This window comes from Poecilia reticulata, linkage group LG8, assembly GCF_000633615.1.
Source record: "Poecilia reticulata strain Guanapo linkage group LG8, Guppy_female_1.0+MT, whole genome shotgun sequence".
Lineage (NCBI taxonomy): Eukaryota > Metazoa > Chordata > Actinopteri > Cyprinodontiformes > Poeciliidae > Poecilia > Poecilia reticulata.
Window position 1 is genome coordinate 19,755,719 of NC_024338.1, and position 26,061 is coordinate 19,781,779.

At 40.3% G+C, this 26,061-nt stretch overlaps 1 protein-coding gene across 12 annotated transcripts in view; it reads left to right on the forward strand.

Annotated features, from left to right (window-relative positions):
• Nucleotides 1-26,061, forward strand: part of rbfox3a (RNA binding fox-1 homolog 3a) — a 553,126-nt gene that overhangs the window by 123,981 nt on the left and 403,084 nt on the right. For all 12 annotated transcript variants that reach the window (XM_017306231.1, XM_017306232.1, XM_017306224.1 and 9 more), the window contains one exon: nucleotides 17,522-17,592. The gene's annotated coding sequence lies outside the window, so the exon portion shown is untranslated. The remainder of the gene's footprint in view (nucleotides 1-17,521; nucleotides 17,593-26,061) is intronic.

Here is a 26,061-nt window from a genome sequence, read left to right on the forward strand (position 1 = left end):
TCAATAATTGTGAAAATCAGTAACAGACATTTAATTTATGAAGCGCCATCTGTAAAATCATCAATACACATCAAACAAATAAGTTGATCAATGTTTCAGTTGTTATAAGTCAAAAACAAGTCTGAACAGGTGGGACTCAGTGTTTCAACTGTTTTTCAGTTTTCTGGAAGTTTGTTCCAGATTTGTGGTGCATAGAAGCTGAATGCTGCTTCTCCATGTTTGGTCCTGGGGATGCAGAGCAGAAGACCTGAGAGGTCTGGGAGGTTCATACAGCAACATCAGATCTTTAAGCCGTTCAGACATTTATAAACTAACAGCAGTATTTTAAAGGCTCTCAATGGAAGGACCGGGGTGATGTCCTCGGTCTTCCTGTTTTTAACCAGAATGACTTTTGTTTTTTGTTTTTTAAGGCAGAACTGTGAACGCACCGTTTGAATAGTTAATGCGACTAAAGATAAACACAACGTTGAGTTTCTCTAGATCTTGTTGGGACGTTAATCCTCTAATCCTGGAAATGTTCTTCAGGTGATTGAAGGCCGACTTTGTAACTGTCTTTATGTGACTCTGAAGGTTCATGTCTGAGTCCATCACTACTATCAGGTTACTTTCAGGTTTCCTGAGTATATGATAAGATAAATAAAATAAATTAAAAATAATAAAACATTACATAACGAAGGGAAAAAACACCTCAGTACTTAATTACATTACGTATAATAATGAAAGCACCACAAATGAAGAAAAAACTGATAATAAAGCAATAACATTGGCAATAATAAACTTGACACTGAGGGTGCTCCGTAGTAATCCCAGCCCAAAACCCAAACAACTCAAAGCCCAAAGCTGCTAAATACTGACGTTTGATTAGGATAAATAATAACAACATATACCACGATTGAAATCTGATCAATATCAATAGATAATACACCTGATTCAATAATCAGTACATAGAACATTCACTGAACTGCGATCCACAGAACAGCATTCTGGGAGATGTAGGCAGAGGAAAGGCTTTAGCTGCTCAACCCCTCACAGCTAGCTAAGATTAGTGGCATCAACTTGACTAATTCACTCTTTGGTTACCTAGCAACAACCTGTGGAGTAACTTGTGGTTACCTAGCAACAACTGGTTGAGTAACTGGCGGAGCAGCAGTTACTCAGGTTTTTCCACCAGGCCTTGTAACTGCTTAAAATATAAAGTTTGTCTGTATTTGAGACATTTAACGTAAAAAACTAATCAATAGTTATTGATATGAAATGCTAAAATCGTGATACGTTTTTCAGTTTGAGGTGAACTTTAGTTGCTCACACCGCTTTCCGTTTTACTTCAACATTGATTAATAAACAACCGTCTTGCTAGTTTACGTAATATCAGACCCTGTTGGAAGAGGGTGCGCTTTCTTTTCTCCTCTGTCTGTATTCCAGGGTTTGTTTTTTTTTTTAAGTCACACAGACTCCTGTTTAGGTTAGCTAGAAACAGGGGTGGCTGTAGGTGCAGCATGTCAGAAGATTTGAAGAAGATTGAGTGTGAATAGCCGCCGCTCCCCCTCCTCGTACCCCGCCACCGCTCTCCATCCGCCAGCAGCCTCAACTTGGAGCTGCACAGCGGCGCTACGAGGCCGGCTGGCCTGAAAATCACTTTGTGTTCCTCTCCCAGGCACATGCGATATGGATGCGTCTCCGCTCGGCTCAGGCCCTCCCGACACCGTGATTAATGGCGCTCGCTTCTCTCCCCATCTCATTCTGTTACTGTCAGAGTTAAGTGGGCCGAAGACAATAATAAACAGTCAGTCTTCTGTGAACCCCCTAACACGATCATTCCACCCCACCCGCTTCCCCCTTCCCAATGAGAAAAAGAGGAAGAGAGATGGAGTGGGAGATGGAGGAAGTGTGCACGTGTGTCTTTCTTTCTTTTTTTTTGAGTGTGTGTGTGTGTGTGTGGCGCACTAAACAGACAAATGCAGAGTTAAAGACACAGAAACGGGACTCGGTAATGGAAGTGGGAGCTGGGAGATGCATCAGTAAATCAGATTGTACCTCATAAGTACGTGATGCTGAGGAGGGGGCCCACTTGGTTTCAATCCTGCAGGACAGCAGCAGTAGATGTGCAGCAAATGTCTACAAATTGTCTGTTTGTTCCTGGAGTTCTTAGATGGTGCGATGTTTAACATTTTCCCAAACGATATTTGTCATTCTAACTAGTGACTGGGTAAAAAAAATCGAGCGGTGACTTTTTAAACATTCCAGGTTGTAACACAAAAGTCATAAAATGGAGGAATTGGTTGCAAAAAATAAAAAAATTTAAAAATCTAAATCATCTGCGGTTTCAGCAGCAATGACTCAAACATGACCAAGCCTGTCGCAGTTCACAGTAAATCAATAAATCAATTGATAATTAAAATGAGCTTGATAATTTCTGCATTTTTTAAAGCGCAGTTTTGTTTACCAAAACTTTATGTTCCATTTCATTTGTGGGTTTGGTTGTGTGAAATATTTATTTCTGTTTCATTTATTGGTCATTTTGTTACTTTGGATATTTCAAATATCTACCAGCTCCAATTAATCAAACATTTTTGTTACTGTAACAAAGAGAATAACTTATAGGCCCTTAAAAGACATGCGTCGTCGATAATCAATAACTTCGTCCAACCGCCCAACCTTACAGCTCAACTGTTCGTCTGTTGCATCTGCTTTACACATTTCATGTATATCAAGCAGCCAAATTTTCCTTTTTCATAAATGCATTTAGCACACAATGTGTAAATATTTTCACAGAAACGTGTGCTTTTTATTCCCACCACCTCAGTCCTCAGTCGTCCTGCAGCTCACATGACAGTGAGTAAAGACTCGATCTGTGCTGTGAATATTTAACAACTCAAGCAAGTGTCTTATGGATTGTAATATTGTATGCGCATTAATGGGAAAGCCAATGGAGAGCACTCACCATGATGATCCAGTCAGCATCAATGCAGTTTAACATGCCGATGGTGCATCACATCCACTGGGGGAAGAGGAACTATTAAAAACATGGAGACTGTCACTCTGAATATTGTAAATTCATTTAAATCTAATGTTTTAGTTGTGTGGATATTAGAGTTGGAAAACGGCCACGCAGAGTGGTAACAGAGGATGCATCTGCAGGTAAAGAAATACTTTTAGCATCAGCACATGAAAAGCTTTATTTAATCTGTTATTTTGATTAAACAACTAATAAATAAACAGCAAAAGGTGCTTAGTAGGAGCACTGCAAAAACACAAAATCTTAATGATTATGTTTGTCTAGTTTCTAGTGCAAAATTGACTTAAATCAAGCTCATAGTTATCTGAAAAGTTACATATGAGTTGGTTTTATATAATATAATTGTGCTAATATGTCTAAAAACTAGACAAAAATACATGGTAAGATTTTGTGTTTTTGCATTGAGTTTTCTCTTTTTCTTTTTTCAGAATTTAGCTAAAACCGACACTTGGATCCTGAGTAAAACATATTTGCAGGCAGGTTTTTCATCTTACATGCAAAATGTATGAATATTCTTAAACCAAATTACCTTTTTCTGAGAATGAATACGTCGATTAACAATCAACTACTAAATTAGTTGACGATTATTTCAATGATTTCATCGTGATTAATCCGATTAATCGTTTCATTCCTAAATTATCTGACATTTTTGAAACATTCTTGGTCTGTTTTTCTCACAGTAGAGGAACAAAAAAAAACCTTTCAGAGTCGTTTTGATGGAAAAACCCTGAAAAGGAGAAAAAAAAAACATCCCAGTCTCAAAAGCTGACTGACTGAGAGGAAAGTGAAAAATTGAGATGGCTGCAGGCAGAAGAAACGGAGTGAAGGAAGACGCTTTGAATCCCAGACCTGTTGTTTTAGTCACTTGTGAGCAGCCCCTGCCTCTTCCTCCCAAGGCCTGTCACTTCACTCTGCCATATCCTCTTCAGTCAAGCACTCCCTTCCACTCTCTGTGTCTCTGCACGGCGCTGACCAAACCGCCTCACGAGCAGCACACAGCTCACACGGCAGCGGCTCTGTTCAATTCTCCAAGGGCTTCTGTACACAAGCAGGAATAAAGGATCCAAGTTTGAGTTCCAGTCACTGACCTCGGTTTCCTCCAAGGCCTCCGCCGAGGCTGAGACCCTTCACCGCTGCTGCCATTACATCCTCGTCTCCTTCCCTCTCTTATTACGGGGGATGACCCGCCTCGCAGCCCTGCAGGCGCAGTGACCGAGAAATCCTGCAGCCGCCGCCATCCCTCGCCGTCCTCGCCGTCCTCGCCGTCCTCGCCGCTGCTAGATTGTCTCTGTGTCTACCGGAGTGGCCTCGGAGAAATGAAGTGCCGTGATCTCATCACGCCAGACCCATTGTTTTCACTCTCATGCACACTGTGTAATAGCCATGGAGATAAGGGGAAGATTCAGGCCTTTCACGGGAGGAAATATGAAAAGCCTGGCTGTGAGAAAGTGAAATTACTGTTTTGATGGCTTTTGATGGCAGGGGGCATAATTGCTGGATGGAAGGAAGGATGGAGGGTGAAATCCACATCGGAGATTAGTATTTCTAATATGGGAGACGATTGGTTGGAGGCCTGCAGAAGGTTATGTGCACAGTGGGAAGTTCTAATGAAGCTGCCATGTATGTAAAACAGCAGTTAGACTAAAATAGCTCATTGTTCTTCCCTCCATCGCAACCTTTGCCCCCTCCCCTCTCCGGATCGAATCTACAGTCTCGATGGCAGCGCTGATTGTGATATTGTTCAATGCTCATCGCCATAGAAACGGTGATGAATTTAGCATTGTTGGCTCATAAAATATCTCGCTTTCATCAGCACACACAGACAACACAGGTCTGCAGGATTACAGCTTGTAGTAATGACAGGAGCAAAGCATAAATAGTATAAATACTCCATGGGATTATAATTAGCCTTACTCCGCGCATTTAGACACGCTCAAGTGGAACTAAAACCTTATTGACTTCTGGAGACAATTTCGTATTAATTGGATGCCCCTTCTTTCTCGCAGTCTTCTCTCGGTTTGTTTGGGAGCTGCTGACAAATGTGCTGCGGCGGAAAAACGGGGAGTGGAGCGGATTAGCATTAGCCACAGCGGCGCCGCGAACGTAAAAAATGCCACCTTCATCTCAGGGAAGTGGGAGGGGGCAGAAGGAAGGAAAGAAGTCCAGACACCTTTGAAGTAGTGGAGCGACTGAGAAGTGCAGGAATAAAGGGGATTGGTGAGATAAAACGCATGCTGCTGGGGCTTTACGCCACAAAACTGGGATGGACGGCCCTTCCTGGTGATGCTGGGTCACAATGTGACACACATCCTTCAGATTACGCATTCAGAGTATGTCCTCTCTCTCTTTGTCTCCCTTTTTTTTCCTACCCTGTCCGTGTACCGACCACAAATTCCTCCCTTATTTTCCACCCAGAAGTGGGGGGGAAAGTTGTAAAGCTAATTAAGGAGTGTGGATGCAGCAGTTGGACAGATGTGCGGCGAGATGGGTGCTATTGAGTAGCGGGGATAATGGTGTGCGGACCTGGTGGGCAGCGGGGTTGTGTTGGAGGGAGCTCCTACCTGGGCGTGCATGTTAATCAGCGCGCCTGTCTGTTGAGAGCGGGGGAATTAAAGGGGAAGGGAAGCGTGTCGCCAGCCTGGAGTGAGGAGACGAGGCAGGCAAGCTGATTAAGAGCACAAATTTGCCAGTTTGGTCAGACGGGGAGATACGTGTACGGAGGAGAAAAAAGGGCGAGGAAAGTGTGTATTGATTAACGGAGCCAGTGGTGGAATTCAAGAGAGCGGGAAGAAAACAAGGGGGAAATCTACCCAACGTTGTCAAACAAATGATTTCACAGCACCTGAAGGCATCACAACACTTCAATGGCGTGAAAACGACCGTCCAATATCTACAGTGGGGTCAGGATAGACACTTGGAGATGTTAAGGCCTGATTATTTTAAGCCCAGAGCAGAGATTGCTGCCCTTCAAGGGTTTTATTCATGCCAGAAAAGCAATAAAGGGTCAGGAAAAATATCTGTGAAACAATTTGGCAGCACAGCATTTCTATCAGGTTGAGTTCTGGTTGGTTTCATCTTGATTCCTTCCTCCTTCGCTCTGCGTTGGGTTGGTTCTGTTTGGGCTCCAGCTGTTGGACACATCGCTTCACATTAGAAGATGTTGGTAGTTCTGACTTCAAAACAACAAACCCAAGTCACCATCCCTCCTCCACCGTGCTCTATAGTTGATGTGAGGTGTTTCAGGTAGTTTTTACGTTGAGGTCAAACATCTGTCTTGGTCTTGTGTTTAAAAGAGTTCATGATTTATTTTTCACCCTATGAACTTTCGGTGAATTTGGTGGGGGAGACAATTAGTGTCTGTTTGAAGTTTTGCAATTAACCATCTTTTTCTGTGTAAAGTGACTGAAAATGAATATGAAAATGGCCTTTTAATCCTTCCCAGATTGATAAGCAGCAAATATTGCTTTTTCAAGCTCAGTTCTGATTTCAAAGGTGGAAAGATAACAAATTGGTTTTCTGCTTTTAAAGAGGTTTTTTACACTAATTTAGTGCTTTTGATTAACTGAACTAGCTTCCCATGATGCTTTTGGAATTGGAAAGGAAAGTTTGGGCTGTTCTTTACTTATTTTGTCAATTTCTGGTGTTTTCACACCTTTAAGATTGTTTGGTGAGAAGTGAGTGGCGGATGTACAGCAAGTCAGAGGGTGTTTTCACACCTGATTCAATTAGGGACCAAAATCACAACATTTGTTACATTTTTAAGCTGCTGCAGTTTTCTTTCACGCTGCACTGCATCAAACAAACCAAACCCTCTACAACGTGTTCCCCTCCTCGCCTGCGCCGAAAACCACAGAAGGAAACAACAAGAAAACCTCTGAAATGTCAACAAAAATGGAGTGATGTCAGATTTTAGTGGTTATAAAATTTCACTTTTGCTTTTGGTAAAAGACGATGAGTCATTTCTCTCACTGCTGCTGGACTAGTGCGTTTGTTTTGGTTGGATTTACCCAGAATGCCCTGCGTTGTTGTGCGCCTCCTGATTTTGGAGCGAGCCCCCGTATGGTTGGCATTCACAAATGTGCAGGTTATGTGAATTAGCACATAACTTGCCTCAGTATTAAAGGTCAAAGGTTGAATTCCCAATACGATTATAGACCCACATCACTGCCACATGATCTAATGACATTTTTATGTCATTTTATTGAAGTCTTTCAAGTTGTTCCCCATAGAAAACAGTGGCTTTCTTTATCCTTTCTTGCTCAGACGTGAAAGTTTTTAATTAGAATCATCTCCTATTTCTCAGCCGCGCTGCCTGATCTAATTTCTCTAATTGTTGTTGTTTACACTGAAAAGGTTTACGGATATTTATCGACGCTCCCCTTCTCCTGATCTCGCCGCCTGCCGTTGATAATGACTGGGGAAATTATTTGCAACACTTAAGACATTATCAGTGTGTTCAAGTAGTCTTCCTTTTAATATGGTAATGCGGCAGATATAATCAGCTGGTAATTGTGAAACACTCGAGTACGACACATTTTGTGGCACTCTCTCCTGAAAGAGGAAATCAGTCAGTCTGCAGCAGAGATCTGCAGCTCGACGTGTGCGAGGAGGGGGAACCGCAGAGGGAACGCTCGTCAAGCGTCCCAACATCGCACAAATCTGAATTACACGCCGGCTTCTATAGGAATGTGTGGGCTGGCATCAAACTGAAGCACAATATCCTGCATGTTCTCCTCTTGACATGTCGCTAAAAACAAACAAAAACCACGATGTTTCAGAATGTGTGATGCAAAATAGCACAATGGAATCAAAGAATGCAACAACATAAGCACATAAACAAACGGTAAACAAAACAAAAGAGGAAATCAGGAAATGCATTTCATTGTCCCAGTCTACCTCCGTTTCCTACATGTAAACAAACCAGCTTGGATCCATATGATCATTTATGCATTTCTGAAAACTTTGTATTGCACTTTATTCCTGTTTAGTTTCCGTCTTTTACCCTTTTGGAGTCTAAAATGGCTCCAGATTAGAAATGTCAAGGTAACAAGTTTTGCTGGACGATGAATTGTCTCAGAAGTTATTGCAATAAATAACGATATTGTTGTTTTCATACAATTTTCAATTAGTATAATGTTAACAGCATAATAACCCTCGTACACCGTCTCTAAGATAAATACATTTTAATTTAGAACGAACATTTAACACTGGAACTAGAAGATGTTTCAAATATCTAAAATAAAACAAAACGTCAAATAATATGGATACTGACAGATCAAACCAAGATGGCGGCAAATGACCTTCTGCTGGTAAAGCATTGTTTATTGCAGTCATTTAAAGGCAGCTCTTTACAGTAAACTATGAAGAAAATATAGAAAGTGACTTTAAATCATTTGTTTTTCCACAAACCAACATTTCAACCAAAACTGCAGACGGGTCAAAAATGACCAACGCCTCCCTAAACCGATTCCATGTCTGTTTATCTTTGAGTTTTGTCCCATGTCTCCAAAATGCTAAAATATCTCGCGTTTTATTTTAATTGCTCATTATTTTCTGGAAGCTTTGTATTCCATCCAGTTTTCATTTACTGACTTTTTGCTAATTGACTCTGGTTAAATACGATCGATTACTGACCTCTGGCAAACCAGAATCAGCCAAAGTGGCTGGTGCTGGTGGCTTGGTGCGTCCTCAGAGCAAACTGCCTGGATGTTAGGAGGAAATGCATCATTTCATTCCAACCTGCAAAGATTTAAAACAGCAGAGGGTTAAAAATGACCAGCACCATTTTTTTTTGTGTTATTTTTCGTTATTCAACAATTTATTCAAGTAAAAATAGAAACATTCTACCAAGGGACGTTTCATGCATAAATTTGATCCCGGTGTGATTTTTAGTAACTGTTAAGCATTTAGTTGATGTTTGGTTTGAGGAGTTTTAGGATTATTATAAGATTAAACCTCCAGGTGAAACAATCGAGTTAAAAATGGAAGAAAGTTGGGATGAAAAGGAAGCGCATGGGAAAAAAAAGTAAAATTAAAATTCATAAGGACATATTTTTTTTATTCATGGTGTTTAGTTAATTATCTGTTTGTCTCTAGTTTTAGTTTAAAATTGAAGTCTTTATGTTTTCAAATTCAAGTTTTGTTTGAAATGTCCTTCATGCCTCGACAGATATGTTTTTCATTTTTAAGTTTCTGCTTTTATTCATCTTGCTTTTTATTCAGTTTTTCTGTAAAATCATGTGTTTTGTGTTTCATAATTTGGCTATCAAACACAAAATAATAAATAATTTTGTTTGTTTTTCCACACCTTTGCCTTCTCTGTTTTGTTTTTTGACTATATTTTGATTATTTTTATTTGAATATTGGATTTTTCAGATTCCTTTTCTCATTTTTGTTACTGTTGTGATCAGTTTAGCTTTCTATGGTTCCTGTTGCACAGTTTAGCTGTTTTTTATGCTTTTTTTTGTACTTTTTGCGTTTGATTCTTGTTTTTCTTGGTTGCTCAGTTAAACATCTTCTCTCTCATGTCTGAGGAAATGTTTCTGTTTTGAAAGTCGGTGCCTTTTTGCATTTGCTGTAGCTTTTTTGTCCAATCTTGTCTGTTGCTCCTCGGGGCCGTCACACTCTCACTCCTTATTCCTAAAAATCCCCCCGTTGATTAGCATTGATCCTCCTTCAGACTCGGTTTATACCTGCCTTCTATTTATGTCCCGGCATCATAAATGAAATTTTTTTGTTATTGTGTCTTAACCGGAGTGATGAAAGGAGTGTTCTCCGCTCGTCCTCCGGGGATGCCGGAGCTTCTCCGCGGAACAGGATGGGATCCTGACTTTGTTTTTCTCCTTCGGCTGTTATTTCCCCGAAGAGAAGCGCCAAGTGAAGGGAGCTATGAGTGATCGACTCTGCCTTTATTCTCCAAGTTTTCGGGGGGATTTGAAGTTATTGAAAGTGTAGGGAAGGGTGACAGCTCGGAGATGTCTGTGTGATGCCTATCAGACCTGCGCCGGCCACTCGGCTGCTGTGTTTGTGAGGCCGGCAGACGGAGGGCACGGGCCCCACGCTCTCAAATGCATGTTATTCTTTCGGCCAATCATCTCTCCTCACACATGACATCTCTGCCAGATTGATTTCATTCAGCTGTAGAGGGCGGCAAGATCAAACAAATGTTGTTTGGAATAGCAGCCTTAGCGCAAGGAGGAGGAGAGGGATGGGGGGTCAGAGGTGGGAGGTTGCTCGCTTGAAAGATGAAGTGAGGGATGGAAATGGAGAGAAAGGGAATCAGTCATCCAGGCAGCAGCACTCTGCCATGTGGTGACATGGTATACTGGTGGAAAGTGTTGCTCGCCTTCGTTTTTTGTGGCGGCTGTTTTAGGGCGGCGGCGGGGGCGAAGGCTATTCCTTCACGATGCCTCTGAGTACCCATGCAAGGAATAATGGATGTGTAATACGGACCGACAGCTTGCAGAGGCCTATCATTAATGTTGTAATTCACTTTTAGTGTTTTTCCTATTGCACTGCAACAGGAGGCACAGATGCCACCTGAATCTGCTGCTCCAAGCAGCCAGAGCGCACCCGGTTTCCACCAGCTGTCTTGGATCGCACCCTGCCAGCCCCCCCTGTGTGGCCAAATGTGGGCACGGTCATTTCTCTCAGCGGATGTGGTCCTGCTTTGCATTTTGAATACATGTCATGGACTCTTGGAATTAAGCATTTCTTAAAGTTTGATGCTTTCGACGTCGGTTGAACATTTTGGGTTAGGGTTTAAGGATAATTAATCATTGCTGTACTCTTTGTGCGCATTCCCCTCCAAATCCAACTGAACAATTTCACTGGACCAAAAAATCTGAGGATCCCAGGAGGGAAAGAAAACCCACATAGAAGTGTTTTCTCTGCCAGTAGTGGGCAGACTACCTACAGTGCTTATCTCCACCTCAACAAACCGTAATCCTCTTCAACACTCAGTAATAATATATAAGCTGTGTTGTTTGTAGGCATTTTGTTTATGCCTGATTTTTATATTTATTTATTTTTTTTCATCCGCGGGTGTTTTGCTGCGCAGACTGCAGAGGTTTTCATACATTTATTCTGCAGATTAAACAGCCAGCTGCTTGTTGCCTTCAGGCTTTGGGGGTAAAAAGGGGTGGCAGACCCCCACCTGCAGCATAGGACAGCAATGCACCACTGAGTGTGGAATGCATCAGCAGCAAAACTGTTCCAGGTATAAAAAAATCAAAAACTGATAGTTCAAAGTGTCTGCTGCAAACCGCTGAGCCTCGAGACTCAGTGGATTCACACATGTATGTGTGTTTATTTGTTTTTTGTCACAAACAGGGATTTTAATTCTGGTCTCAGTCATTTTTGACAGAAATTAACATTAAATATTTGAGAGTGTTTACAGGGTGGAATTATAGCCCAGCTCCATGTTTTTGTTGTGATTAAAGTTATTTTTCTGAAGGTGTTTTCACACGTCGTACTCAATAATGATTCAGTTTCACACTGCATTGTGCCAAATGAATCAAACCCTTTGAGTTATCTGTTCCCCTCCTCACCTGTGGGGGCGCTGCAACAAGGACCACTGAAGGAAACAACATGAAAACCTCTGAAGACGCTGTTCACAACGCCCTTCTTCACAAAATGTACATAATTGTTTTTTAGTGATTGTAGGATTTCATTTTAGTCTTTAGAGAAGGTCTGTTTTGGTTGTATTACCCAGAATTCCCTGCGCTGTAGTCCACTTCCTGCTTTTGGAGTGGTATTGGGTCCACTTGGCATTCAAACTGCACCAGAATAAACTTCAACTGAGTCCAGGTCTTGGTTTGACCAGAGTCCACCAGAGTTTTATAATGTAATTGATTGGGATTTCTACATCTCGTTGGTACAACTTTGCTTTCTGAAGACAGTTTCTCAAATGAACCAAACCAAGTATGACATCTGGTTCTTTAGTCCACATAATCTGAACCTCTTTACCTCCCAAACTAACATTTCTTCCAAGTATTTGCTGTATTTGTTATATTATTAGTGCAGTTCTCAGTTCTTTTTCCCCCACTGCCTCTATTTTCCTGCAAATTAGCTTGAAAACATCCTTGTTCTTGTGAGTCTTTAGATGAGAGACCCTCAAGTGACCAAGAGCCACAGACTGTTTTGTTTGATTACCCACAATGCCTTGTGTTGTAGTCCATTTCCTGCCAGACTGGTATGGAGAAATCCTAACAAAACCTCCCGTTTGGTCCGTTTTGTTTTCCTGCCATCGCTGTCTTTGGATGGAAACACATTTAAAGAAAAAAACGTCGATGCTGCTGCGCTTTAACCGCTCACACAAAAATATCTCCAGTTTTTTTCTTTCCTGCATCCCTTCAATCCACGGCGTTCAACTCCAGTTTCCTGCTCCTGCTCAGGTGATTCAGATGAGGGGATTCGCTGCTTTAGCATGTCATCTAGTTCTGACCTAAATTTTTGATTCTGGAAATAATCTGAAATATGAAGGTCAGACGTCCCTGAGGACCAAGTGCATCAAGCCGCATTTGGATTTATCTCATTAGATTAAAATATCATAGAAGTATTCATTTATTCTATCAATCAATCAATCAATCAAATTTTATTTGTATAGCACATTTCAGCAGCAAGGCATTTCAAAGTGCTTTACATAATTAAAATAAAAACAGAAATAATCAGTGAGAAAGAGAGAGATAAAAAAAAAATAAAAAYAAAAAAMMWWAMATCATTAAAACGTYGAAAWGAAAGAAGAAGAAATTAAAAACATTAAATACATAAAAACATGGAAGACATCAAAACCGGCACTCTAACCCTAATTTAGCCATAAGCAACTCTAAACAGGTGAGTTTTAAGTTGAGATTTAAAGGCACTCAGTGTTTCAGCTGTTTTACAGTTTTCTGGAAGTTTGTTCCAAATCTGTGGTGCATAGAAACTGAATGCTGCTTCTCCTCGTYTGGTTCTGGTTCTGGGGATGCAGAGCAGAACCAGAACCAGAAGATCTGAGGGGTCTAGATGGTTGGTACAGTAATAACAGATCTTTAAGGTATTGTGGTGCTAAACCGTTCAGTGATTTATAAACTAACATCAGTATTTTAAAGTCTATTCTCTGAGCTACAGGGAGCCACAGGAGGGACTTTAAAACTGGTGTTATGTGCTCTATAAGCTTGTTTTTCTTAATACTGGTGTAAAAAATCCTTTAGAACAACATATTGTCAGATTTTTTCACTTATAAAAGGAATTAGTCATTTTCACTAGCATTAAGGAATTTTTTACCTAAAACAAGATCATATTTCTTGTTAAAAAGTTACTTGTAAGTTAGTTTTGTCTTATTTCAAGTGGACTGAGATACTGGACAAAAATACTTGGTCAGATTTTGTGCTTTTGCAGTTTTCTTCCTGATCCATTTTAACTATAATCATTTGTCAGCAAACAGAAACTTAATTGGGCGTAATAGATCTTTATTTTCTCTAATTCTTGTTCATTATATTCTATGTAATTCTGTTTTATTTTAAATTCTTTCAGCCATCCGTCACATATTTGGTCCTGCTACTTCAAAGTGCAGCTTTTCTTTGTTCATGCAAAATGCAGAACAATGAGTAATGATATGGATTTCATGGACACTCCGGCTTTAATTGAAACAGGTGTGATTAGCATATTGTTTGTGTTTCGCGCTGCACCGTAGGCCTGTTTGTGTTAGACGGGGACCTTTATGGAAATGAGCGCTTTTGAAAAAAATAAAAAAAAATCAACACAAATGTAACCTATTTCTTTAAAAGGGGCACAAATTTACTGTGAAGATCATCCTGGCAAAACCACAGAGGGAAAATGTCAGAACGGGGGAGAGGGAGGGAAAAAAAGGGTTCAAAGAGAAAATAGCTGACTGACTCGGTAAGTGAAGCTAAGCTCAAAATGAAAAATGTTCATTATATGCCCGTCAAGGTGAAAGGAAGCCATCTCCTCACCGCTGCAGTTAAAATGTCGACCTCTCCGTCTCCGAGGGCGAAAAGAGGAGAAATGTAAAAAGAGGAGGATTTTCTCCTGCGCGTGTGTGTGAGTGTGTGTGAGACTGATCCCAGCTTCATTCCAGACAAGGGCAGCAATGTTAATGGTGCTGCTCAGTAAAATGACCCTTACATCTATTTCTTCATATATTGTGCGGTGCTTGTGGAGTCGTCCTCCTCTCCTCCTGACGGCTCCGTTTGTGTGCCGTTGTTGTGTTTGTGTGCGACCTCTACAGCGAGTCCGCCGCCCTCCCACACCTTTACTTGTCACTTTCCATGTACCTGATCATGTTCAGGCTGTAAAATTGAACTCATGATGCTTTTTTCAGATTTAAAGCTGCAGTATGTGACGTTTATAAAAATGTTTTTTTTTGCAGATATTTGTTTAAGCTGTCAGCAAGTTGTGACCATATGAGGCCGATGATCTGTGAATAAATCCATCTCCTCCATCTCCTTCCTGAGGTTTTATTGCCATCTGAAGAAATGCAACCTAAAACAACCAGTCAGAGCCAGGAGGAGGGTCTTAGTGCTGCCAATCAACTCATGAACATGCTGCTGAATGTGCTGTTGGCGGAGAAACGGCTCACCTTTACAGCTGTTTATCTGCTGCCATCGGTGGCTGTGCTAACTAGCCTTAGCATTCACAACAGGATTTGCTGACGGGGAGAAGCTGCATCATAGCAGAGGGCAAGAAGGAGAGAGCACGCACGTAAGCCTGTTGCAATGAACAAGAAATCAATTAATCGCATAATTAATTAAAACGAGCTCAATAATTTCCATTTGCATGATTTATCACTTTTTCTATCAAAAACTAAATGATAAAAGTCCTCAGTCTGCTTCTTTTTTCTCAACATGCCATTTTTTTGAAGGACAATTTTGTTGAGACTTCATAATTAATTTTATTAGTTTTTTCAGTTTTTGTTTATTTATTTTTGATACTTAAACATCTTCCAGTTTCAGTGTTAAATATATTTATTAGGTTTTAAAGTTTATTGATCTTTGAGAATATGTTCTTGCATTATTCTGCCATCGCAATAAACAACATTATTGTTTATTGCAATAACTTAATTAGTTATTGTGACACAACTACATACACGGGCATGAATGACAGCACTAAGCCCCTCCTCCTGGCTCTGATTGGTTGTTTCCAGCCCTGGGAAAAGGCAGAGGAGCTCTACTTTATTCACAGATTATCTTTCTTGCTAAACTGTCATGATATAAAGTTTGAAAAAATACCTAAAAAACTTTGGATAACAGTTTCACACTGCAGCTTTAATACTCGACCTTTTTCGATCTCTGCTTCGTCATTAGCGTCTATTTATTTAATCTCGTGTTATTTGGATCGCTCTGACTTCGCACCGCGGCCGTCTTCCTGCTAACGTTTCTGCAGCAGCATAAAGCAGCATGTAGCAGCCAACCACAGAAATTAGAAACGACCTTCGCGGCCTGACTGGAGAAGCCTCACAGTTTGGATTTGTTGGCTTCTGTACTGGAGCCAAGGCCCGTTACAACTTTCATAAGGATTCGATGCCAGCGTGGCAAATCTCAGCTATCTGTTATGGATTACGAGCCGACCTTCCACCTCACCATCTTCTCTCCTGGAGCAGAGTTGGCTCGGAAAGATCTCTTTAAATATGTGAGCAGCCGCATTAAAGCTTTGCTGAACTCGGAGCAGGTATTCTGTCTGCAAAGTTTTCCAGATCGAATGTTTTTCTGCATTATTTAGTCAGAGAGTTTCTTCACCAACCTCGAGCTGAGCAGCCGGATCCATCGCACGCTGTTGGATGCCGGGGATTTGTTGTTGTCCAAAAACTGTAAAACACATATTGTGGTTTATTTTAACTCTGTCCTTCTGGAAAACTCTCTGCAGCACCAAGAGGGGATTATTTCACAGCTGTGGATATTCCCTCTCCTACAGCTCAGATCCAAAAACAGTCCTTGGATATATTAAGAAATAATTAAAAAGATGAAACTATGAATTTGTCAGCAGTTTTTAAAGATTTACAGCTTGAGGTTTAGCCCTGAGGAGGAAAAGCAGAAGGGAAGTTGGAGCTTTTTTACTCATTATTTACCAAATGAAAAGTTTTTGCACTGGATGTAAATCATAAAATGACACAAATGCATTCAAATCTAGAAAATCTCGTACTTTTTGAGGAATTATTGACATTTACAGAGAGGCATTCAATGTGTCGCACAGAAACAAAAAAGGGGAAACAATAAAAATGGTGCATTGAGTCGTTCGGTGAATGATTTCATCTCTCCAGCTACTACAGCTTGGTCTTTACTGTGACTTTTGTTTTATCGTACACAAACTCGTCTGATTCCAGAAACCTTTCAGCCAGAAAAGCCCTGAAGGCAGAAATCTCCCAACAGTCACTCTTTGCAAATATCTTGTCTTGATGACAACGTGCCGTGTTTAAAAACAGGAGACGCTCGTACGTGGAAGAACTACCTGATTGAAACTCAGTCAATAGTCTCTTCATTGGGAATTACATAAAAACATCAGTTTATTTTGTTTGTTTTTCAGGAAACTAAAACTTTTCACATAAGAACTGCCGCAATAAATAAAAAACTTCAATGTCCAAAACTCCAAAGTTCAGGAAGGTGAAACTGATGATTTGAGGTTGAAGTCAAGAAGTTTTGTGTTCAGTTTATCACTTTCTTTAAAAATAAATAGTGATCCTTTTACTGACTACGCAGAGTCGCTTGTTAATCGTATTCACACTCCATGAACTTTTGAAAGTTTTGTCACATTGCAACCTAAAAATGTCAGGAGGAGAGAGGATCGAACGTTCAGTGTTGGACTGAAAGGAAGGAAGAAGAATGTTGTTGAAAGCGATAAGAAAACAATAACACAAACATTGTGTAGGAGACGCTGCAAACATGGCAGACAACAAATGATTGGAGACTCTAGCAAGCATGTAAGAGACGGGAGTTAGCATGTAAAGACAAAACAAACATGGGAAATGCTAGCAAGAATGTAGGAAACGCTAACAAACACTGCAAAAAAAGTAGTAGACTGTAGCAAGCATGTGTTTGATGGTAGCAAGCTTGTAGCTGGCACTAGCAACAGTGTAGGAGAGACTAGTGTGTTTGATGCTAACAAATATTTAGACAACACTGCAAACAAGTAGGAGACTCCAGCAGGCATGCAGGAGACGCTGAGCGGGGACACCAAGGCTGTTGAAGATGATGGGAAGATGGTTGGAGGTTTCATGCAGAGCCATCCTGGAGGAGAAAATATGTCTGTTAGTAAAAGTGTGAAGTCTGTAGACTTGAAAACTTGAATATAAATCTCCATTGTTGAGACAATCTTATAGTTTTATGCATGTAGCTGGTTAAATTTTTTTTTAATTTGACTTCAATTGAACTCTGAATTTGATACAGTTTTACTCAGATTGAATTTTTTGTCCCCTTTTCATCTTTTGGAGGGAAACGTTCCCTCTGAGTGATTAGAAAACTCTCTTACTTTATGTTATGGGTTTAATATTTTACCCTGTTTTCCTCACAGCGACCCTGCTGACCCGGGACTCGGACCTCTGCAGTGACGACTGATTTCCAACTCCTAGAGCCTCCCAACAGGTAGGACACAAACTGTCCTGTTGTGGGTGGTTTATGCACAGTAGAACAAGACGCATTACTGGCAACAGAATGTCACCAAGCACATTGCTGCAGACATAATTGGCAAGCTGTGAAGAAAGTGTAAAACAAAAGGAGGGGGAAAAAAGTGCACAGTTGGTATTTTCATTCTTGCACTGAACATGAGGCAGAAGAAGTTCCTTTGCACACAGAGAACCACACAAAGCATAAAATCCAAGTAATCTTCCTCAGTACACCGCCTCTGTCATTTCTCATTATTAAGCTCATCTTTTAATTAAAAGATGTCTCAGCAGGGTTCTAAATGCTATATTGACTTAAGTTACAAACCAATGGACAACAAAGAAGCCGTCATTTTTCTTCTTTTGCCATTTGGTGCAATGAGCCACTGTTTCCACGTCCCTCTGCAGAGCGCCGGAACGGTTTCTGTGTTCAGACGGCTAAAAGACGTCGGCGCAGGCTCATTGGAATGATAATCTAGTATGTGTCTGCACTTATGGAGAATATCTTGAAGCATGTCAGAGTTGCATCAAAGCCGCTGTTGTAATTTTCTTTTCAAGGGCAACTTGAAAGAGAAGTCGGCAAGAAAGTAGCATTAGTTCCTTGTTTTCTCCTACGAAGCAGCTGCTTCAAAAGTAACCTCGTGCTTTCTGAAGGGAAAGTGGGATGATTCAGCAGGAACCTAACCGCCCATCTGACGGATTCGCATTTAAACATAAACAGAAATATGGCCGCTCCAGGGAGCTCTGCGGAGGAATGGAAATCAGCCCCAAATTTCACAGCCGCAAATCAAACGGGCCTTTTATTTAACTCTTCCTCTGCGTTTCCCCTTTCTTCGTGGCTCCCTGTAGCATCGTGCACGCATAACAGCACCTACTGATTGGCCTTATTTGAAGTACGTACCCTGACAAAAGGAAAAAAAAAAAACATAGAGGAGATTTTTCCTTGTGTCACAAAGGGATTGAATGTGGTTCTCCAGAAGAGGAGGGCCTGAGAGGATTATATGGCTCAGTGGGCGCTGTATTGTGTGGGGTGTGGATACTGCAGGTACCCACCGAATCCCGGCCAAGAGACCAGAGCGGTGTTGCTAGGGATAATGCTGCCTCCCAGCAATTAAACTCTGGAGGTTTTGGAGTACTTTAAGAGGGAGCTTGTTAAATTATCTCATCTCTTTCTTTCTTCTCTGCCTCTTTTAACCACATTTCTGAACATTTTTTACTGCTCCGCTCAATCAAAACCTGAAAAAACCTGAAGTCCGCTGCCTTTTACACATCCTTTAAATCAGAAGTCAGATGAAAGCAAATGAAAACTTAAACAGAGAACACATTTATAAACTTACTTTAGCTGTGAAGGAATGCTAAAAATGCCAAAAACCACCAGATGAGGGCAGCTTTCAATTAATTCCCGGAAGATTTAAAGTAAAATAAGAAAATGAAAACTCCTCTTGATGTCTTTATGTTGGAATCTAGACTATTTAAACAAGAACTTTAATTAAATATGACGGTTCCTTAATGCTGTTTGCTTCATTATTTTCTTGTATTTGCTGTCAAATTAGCCTTTAAATGAATTCAGACGTTTCTTGGATGTTTTTCTAAATCCTTGTGTGAAACTTTTTAACATTTATCTGGTAAAGTTGTTTTATATTAAAACAGCAGCAGAATCCAGTTTTCTTCAGCTTATTTGTGCATTTTTGCTGCTTTTTGGCTCATTAAACCCAGGGAAACAAATGCTTTTAAGTACTTACAAAGGCCAATAAAAGTATTTTTTGTTTTGAAATGTTGAGTATTTTTTTGTTTTCTAACATTACTTGTTCAGCAGAAGAAATTAAAGAAGGACAGTGTTTATAATCTTGATAAATCAGGATGAAACACGTTGCTGTGAACAATGTTTGCACACAAAACAACAGACTGGACAAAGTGAAGTAAACCAGTGAGAAAGTTGTTCAATAAGCTTTTATTTAAATGGTCCTTTTTCCTCAAATTAGGCAAATCGAATGTAAACAAACTCAAACTAACTCGGTAGATAACCTTATTTTGTTAAATACAAAAACTGTCTGCATGCTTCCTGTGAATCTCATTTAAAAACAAACACAGACACTGTAATGCTGTTCCTGGTCCAGTAGATGGCAACAACATCAGCATTAGTGGCATAAAATTGAAAAGAACATTAAGAAGAAGTAGTTGAGGGCAAAAACATCCCTAAAGCATTTTAAGTTTGTTTCCTTTAACATCATATAATCTGATGCTTTTCTGCTTGAGGTTTAATAGACAAAACAAGTTGTGACAAAGCGAAAAATTACAGAAATCCCCTTAAATTCAAGCGCAGAAAGTTGTTGTGGGCCTGAAATAGTTTGGAACTAAAATGTTACATAATTCCACAGGAATTAAAATGTTTATAAAACCTATAAACATCCTTTTCTTATGTTTGACCCAATATGTCAAGTGTTATTGATTTGATCACCTTAGACACTTAATTTGCTCTAATAGTCGTGTATCTAACCAGTTATTGATTGTTTTGCATTGTTTTATGTGAAAATAACTTCAAACAACTTTTTGACCAAACTTCCATGAACTTCAGTTCTTGTTGACTTTAAAGTACTTACAAAGGCCAATAAAAGTCTTTTTTGTTTTGAAATGTACTATTAAATGTACAATATAAAGTACTTGACTTTGCTTCCCTTGTTGCTCTGATTCCTTGGTGCAGATGCCAGATAAACTTCTTCTTCTTCCCTTCTGCCTTTCACTTTCACCTCCATAAAAGTCCCGTCTTGGTTTTGGTTTTATGCGAAAGGCAGCGCTCGGTAACTTTGACCACCGTCCTCGTCCTCGGGCAAACAAACAGCCCATTTCAAAGGTGAAAGTCCGCGGCTTTCCTCGTGGAAAAAAAATGTGCTCATTTATTTCCGAATGTGACACTGTGCTTCCTAACACCCTTGGGACTCGTGTGTCCGTAGTTCCAGGTCGCTTCCCGACGCTGCTGCAGTGCTGCGTTAACCTCCTTTCTTTACCCCCCAGCCCCCACCATGCACACAAAGCAACTGCCCCAAAGCTTCGTCGTCCAGGACAAATTGGTCGCAAGCGGCTCATTTACTCGGAGCCGTCATGAATGGACTGTGCCGTGACTGTGTAAACAAGTGCAAAGACTCCCAAGGGCATTCCTGCATAAATAATGACTCCAAAAGATGTTTGCCATTTGTACCACTCACTGGTTGCAGACATGGGTCAGGTAGTCTCCTCTGCAGGGAGTCTTCAGTAAACAACAGCCGCGGCGTCCATTAGCGAGGCTGTGGGAAGTTTGCCTGGTCACTCCGGGGCTGCAGGGTGTTCTTCCTCTGCTAAAGGCCCAACGGCAAGGCTTTCTGCTTTGGTCCGAGTCGAAGTGGGAGTTACCAAGATTATTATAACTAAATCTAACCAAATAACAAACACTGACATTGAGAAAACATTTTCGTTAAAAGGGGGGAAACTCAAATTGGAAGCATATCATGCGTTTATGAAACTAAAACAAAAATATCCTTCATTTTCTTGTTTGAATCTTTATATCAGCCTTTCAAATTCATGTGAAATTGAATTTATTCTCCAACAGAGGTAGTTTACATCAGCTGTAGCAGATGCTCCTGCTGGCGGCGTTTGTTAGTCCGCAAAATGCCGACCGCAAATGACGGGAGAAAACTCCAGCTGCTTGAATCCATTTTTCTCTTCTATACAGTTTTCATCATATGCTTAATGTATACATCATCACAATACTTTGACCTTTTTGAATTCTGCACCTAAAAGTGAACAAAGGAATAAAAAACGGAAACTTAGTACTTTGACGAATAAAAACAAAAAAACGTCTAAAAAAAAAAAAACTAGCAGACACATTCTAAAAACTAACTGAAAGAGGAAAAAAATCCCAATAAAACTCAAAACTGTTCTAACCCTGGAAGTTATGTGGCACACTGCAGTCTGAACGTATTTATTTTTCCCCGTTAGAAATGTGAGAAGCCGTGTTTTGTCATTCTGGCAGGACAGAGACTTTGGTGGCAGACGAGGAGTCAAAACACGGCGCGTCTCGTGTTATTTGTGCTGAGCTCTGGTCTGTCTTTAACGCACAAAGCAGAAGCTGAGTCCACGTGTCAGCCACCGATTTTAAGTCGTCTCTGGAGGCGAACTAAAGTTTTTATTTTCCAAGTGTGTCGTAAACGGCATTAGACGTCGGTTTCTGACATTCTCCCTCGGCCAAACGGAGCACACTAAAGGATCCGGCTCTCAGTTTGATTAAATTGCTCCCAACATTCCCAGTCTGAATGCCCTGAGCTGACGGACGGTTGCGGATAGATTTAGTTTTCCTCTTTTCATTCAGGAAGCTTTTCAGGTTCAACCTTGAAGGAGGCTGGAGATTCCTTCTGAAAGGCTAAGAATGAAAGCAGGAGGTTGTTTTTCTCCGTGTAAGTCGTGCACCGCGCAGAGGAGGAAGGTGCGGATGATGTTTCTACAGAAATGGGTCACTTTTCAACATTTTTTTTTCCCCACTTGGCAAATAAACATGTTAAGTGAAGATAGCTTTGGTCCCTTTTTACCTGCACAGAGAGTGCTCATTAAACAGAATGATTAAATGGATTAAATCCTCTGATCCCCATTAACAGTGGGGTAAGGAGGAAAAACATGCTGTTACCTAAATCAAAAGGGTTTATCCTCTGTCTGAGGGGCATTTACTGCTTGTCAAACTCGGCTTGTTGAGCTTAGCAAAGATTGTCAGAATTGCCTGAACTTTCATCAAGCTAAGCTTTGCTCTGAAATGAATGCAACCGTAAGGGGTGTTAACATGCCAACATTTAATATGTACATTTATTATTTAATCTTTTCTGAACAAGAGCCATTTTTTGCATCCCAGCACGCCTTATCCCCGTTTAGCTCGGATCTGTCTGTGCTTTCACCAGCTGTGGACAGAAGATAGATAGGTGAGCAAAATTTACATCTCAGGACTCCTGCAAAAACGTAAACATATGCAGGAATATTAATATATTTCTTCACTGGTTTTATTGACCATAAATGCTTCACTTTCGTCAGCTTTCTCCTATTTTAATCAGAAAATCAGACATTTCTGTCGGGGATTTATATGGATGAAAACTGAAGAGGTTAGCTTCGCTGGCAGAGCCAAGATGGTTTCTACTTTGTGTATTAAAGCATTTTAACTTATTATTTCAGTTTTAAGTCCTAATTTAGGCACTTGAAGTGTTTTTAGTGGAGATCTGAAGTATTTCCAGGTTTTTGCTCTTTGTGGTCCCCGATCCGTTCTGGTTTCAGTAAAAGTATCTCCTCCACCATAACGGTAGCCTCTCTGTACACTACTTCCTGTTTTAGCAGTTTAATTACCGTGTATGAAGGCTGTCAAGTCTGTTTGTTTAGCACATTTTAACAACAAAGACATAACCCAGTAACCAACTAAACCAATTATGAAACAAGCAATAAACATTACATTTTGTCATCGTTAAGCAAATATATTGATCAGTGTTCCAGTTATTATAAATCAGAGTTATCTGTAAACTGGTGGGATTTTAGCCTTCATTAAAGGAAATCGGTATTTCAGCATCTTTCTGGAAGTTTGTTCCAGATTAGTGGAGTTTAGGCTGACTGAACATTGAGTAACATTTTCAACCTCCCATTGGTTTTTTTCCTGCTGAAAACAGGAGTTGGACACAAAGAATTTATAGATTCCAGCTGCTTAATTTATAAACATCAGTTTTAAACGGCATTTATAAGCCGAACAGAAACAAAACTGAAGTTATTATCTTTGGATCTAAAGAGGAACGATCTGGAGTCCACACAGCTTCAGCTGTTACAGCTGGGAACTAGAGATCAGGATGAAACCTGAGAGTAGTGAAGGACTCAGACATGAACCTTCAGAGCCACATAAAGACGGTTACAAAGCCAGCCTTCTATCACCTGAAGGACTCATCTATGTGTTTATCTTCAGGCACATGACTGCTGCAGCAGTGTCTTTACAGGTCGGCCTAAAAGCAAGACTCTGATATTTGATGCGTAGTGGTGATTTGAAGCACTTGAGAAAAGCAATGTCTGTTACTGGTTTTCACAATAGCTGACTATCTGATCTGTTTGTTTTCACGATGTTAACACTGTGAACTGCCTTCCTTTTGAAATATGCTTTACTAATAAACTTGATCCTATAAATTCAGCTGAAAACTGCAGATTGTGAAGCTGTAGTTTATTGACATGCATTCAATAAACCCAAAATAAAAATGACCCAGATTGACAAGATCCTGCTATTCTAAAGCTAATGTGACATTTCTTTATTTTGAAGCTTGTGTTTTAAATTAAACAGACTAACAGTGGAACTAACTTTGGGATTATAAATATGGATTTTAAAGCTGCACAGGCTGATCCTGCTTTCTACACCCTTTAGGGCGGCAACTGCTCTGCTAGAGGAGAAAAAGCGCTTAATTTTCCACTCCATATAAATCATGGAGAATGTTCTGGATGCTCTTTCTTGGCCTCTGGGTCAAATTTAACATTGGAAGACAGTGATTTACCCACGTGTAGCATTATGGTGCAATGCATATTTGCTTAAGCCTGATATTTAAAAGAAACCAGACGATGGTAAAGTTCATGTTGCGTTGTGTTTCCATGTAGAAATATGTGACACGTCGTTACGGGAAAAGATGGGGCCAAATTAAAAAGTCATTGTCGTTTAATTGCTTTGTCAAACTCGGACGGTGGAAAAAGTTCACTTGTCAGGAGATAAATCATTCTTATTTTCATGTTTGATGATATGGACATGATTTAATTATGATTTATATCACATTTGCTAATCAGTTTCTTGTTAAATGTTTAACTATGGTCAACAGGTCTTGACAGATTGAACATGTTGGCTTGGTTTGACGAGACGTCAGCCATGGAGCGATTAAAATATCATATTTTTCTGAGATGTGTTGTGCAACATAGTGTCTTTCTGAGCACCAGATAACTAGTAACATTTGAATTCTGGTGCGTTTTTATAAAGCAGATAAATGCCAGAAATGTTATCAGGCGACTGGGATTTGATTTTAATTTAGCATCTAGTTCTGCTCACAGGATGATGATGTGCCTGCAGCCAACGTCTGCTCAGATATGATTGATTAAAAGTAGAAACTGTATAAGAATTAAAAACCTGGCCTCCATGGAACCAGTGAGGATTTTCTGTGGTTGAACAAAGAAAGCACAGAAACTGGGCCGGTTCTGAGCCCGTTGTAAATGTTCTTGCTCTGATTTTCTGGCTGTAATGACTGCTTGATGTCTTATCTGAGCTGGCCTAATGTCCAAATTGTGAAATATGCTCCCATTTGAAGTTAAATAGACAATAAAGCAGCTTGTGCCTTTAAGTGGATATTGGTTGTGATTGACGAGGCGTTCGCTAAGGGAATGTACAGTTTCTGTGGATCCATGACCCATGATTGCCTGTTACTGTAAGACCTCCATCATTTAACTTGAAGCTACAGAATATTGGATTAGTCCAGAAAAAAAAACTCAAACACATGCAATTATTCTAATAAGCACATGTGGAAAAAACTGGTGAGAACACGTCACCTAAAAAAGCCTTAGTTTGTTAGGTGGTGTTAGTTTTCTTTATGAAGACGGGCTTTAAGCTTTATCTACATTTCTCTCATAAGTCTCCTAAATATTTTATTTAGGAGAAGCTGCAATATTTAACTTTAATTATCTTTTATATGTATATACATATTTCTTAAAACTTTCAGAATGTCGTGACAGTTTGAGACAGAAAAGTTCATTCTCCTCCGCCTCCTCCCTGAGCTACTACTGTTATCTGAAGACATGGAAAGTTTCCAACCAAAAACAACCAATCAGAGCCTGGAGGCGGGTCTTAGCGCTGTCAATCAAGCTTGTGTATTTGCTGCTCAATGTACAAATGGTGGAGAAACAACGTGTCGTTACAGACAACTGTTTATTTATGACAGACTCTGCTTGGTGCAGCGTAGCAGAGAGCCTGATTGACAGCTCTAAGACCCGCCTCCTGGCTCTGATTGGTTGTTTCTAGCACCAGGAGAAGGCAGACGAACACTTTTTTTTTTTCAAACCGTTTGGTCACGACATAGTTTCAACAAGTATGTAAAATAAATACTTTATATGCATGAACGCTTTTTGCAACCCTGTAAAGCCGGTTGAAAAATTGTAGCGTCTGATAACACATTAGGATCTGGACGCCTTAGGTTCCACATTTCTAAAACAAAATGCTGAGGGGGCGAAACGTTCAAGGTAAAGAATGTCTTACAGAGCAGATAGTTGAAGCTGCAAACACAGAGAAGTCTCAGGTGGATAAAAGTGGGGATTCTGTTGCCTTTTGAAAAACGCCTCTGTGAGAAACACCCATACGGTTCCAGTTTGGCATTCCCCATCACATAGCTCTAACTTTAGAAACGGTCTTCTCTACAGGCAGGTGGTTTTTGTGTCTGCAGCA